This window comes from Lytechinus pictus, unplaced genomic scaffold (genome assembly GCF_037042905.1).
Source record: "Lytechinus pictus isolate F3 Inbred unplaced genomic scaffold, Lp3.0 scaffold_20, whole genome shotgun sequence".
NCBI classification, from domain to species: Eukaryota; Metazoa; Echinodermata; class Echinoidea; order Temnopleuroida; family Toxopneustidae; genus Lytechinus; species Lytechinus pictus.
Window position 1 is genome coordinate 7,640,004 of NW_026974141.1, and position 1,418 is coordinate 7,641,421.

General features: G+C 38.6%; 1 non-coding gene across 1 annotated transcript; it reads right to left on the reverse strand.

Annotated features, from left to right (window-relative positions):
• Nucleotides 1-251: 251 nt before the first annotated feature.
• Nucleotides 252-324, reverse strand: TRNAT-AGU (transfer RNA threonine (anticodon AGU)). The gene has a single exon. It is a non-coding gene; the product is annotated as a tRNA-Thr (tRNA).
• Nucleotides 325-1,418: the final 1,094 nt, after the last annotated feature.

Consider the following 1,418-nt stretch of genomic DNA (forward strand, 5'->3'; position numbering starts at 1 on the left):
CTTATGATTTTCATTACAGAACGAGCATGCGATCTTAAACGCATAGGAGTAATGCCGAAAATTTGTTTACAAATTATAATTTCCTCCTATATTAAGCCTCTTTATTTACTAACCAATAACAGTGTTCAAATAAAAGGATTCATCGCTGGGTGAAAAAGATATATGATAGGGTATTCATGTTCCTCCAACAATTCCACAAGGGAATCACAGTTACTGCAACGTGATGCCTGCCTATGGCAAAATATCATAGGCATACGGGGTGGGATTCGAACCCACGACCTCTGGATTACTAGACCAGTGTAATCACCACTAGACCACCCGAGTGCCAATAGTGATCTAGGTTCAAGCTATCCCATATATATTAGATATAAAATCAAAGGATTCATCTTTGGATGATAAAGATATGTGATAAGTTATTCATGTTTCACCAACTTATACCACAAGGGTCACACAACAACGGGTATCATATATATCTTTACCATCCAACGATTTGATTTGAACACTGTTATTGGCTGTTGCCTGGTCTTATATTTTCAAACAAAAAATATTCTAACGAGATTAACTTGACAATTTGAGGAAGTTGATTTCATATTCATATCCGTGGAGCGTTGTGGCCCAGTGGATTAGTCTCCGGACTTTGAAACAGAGGGTCGTGGGTTCGAATCCCAGCCATGGCGTAATTTCCTTCAGCAAGAAACTGATCCACAATGTGCTGCACTCAACCCAGGTGAGGTAAATGGGTACCGGTAGGAAGTATTCCCTCAAGAAGCTGTGTGCGCTATGAACGCCTAACTTAGCCGGGTAATATAGGAGCGCCTTGAGCACCTATCAAGGTGGATATGTGCGCAATATAAATACCTTATATTATTATTATTATATGAAAAAATTTTTTTTACAAAATGCCTTTTGGAAATATCAAAATTCTGAATGTCCAGGCCGGGCTCCCTTGACCCCACTCGCCGCGGGTGGAAAAATTGGGGGGGGGGGAGGCAGAAGAGATGAATTACAGCATGATAAGAATAAACAGAAATGTGAATAAAATGAGGGGAGGGGAATAATTGGAAAATGAAAAAAAATTGGGTCATTACATAAAAATTAAAATTTCGCTCGCTCTTTCCATCCGCATTAAATGTTGAGATAGATATACCCACCCTGTTCATGATGACAAAAAGTGCTTAAAATATAATGTTTTGGTCGGAACATTACGTTTTTTAGCTCGCACTTCACGCTCGCATCGATTGTTTAGATAGAAACCCATCTTTTTTTATGATTACCACAAGTGCTTAGAATGTCAAAATTCTAGGTCAGAATATCAAAAATTTTCAGCTCGCGCTTCGCGTATGCATCAGTTGTATAAATCAATATCCATCCTGTTCATGGCTACAAAATTGCTTAGAACGTTTGGTTTTGGCATTAAA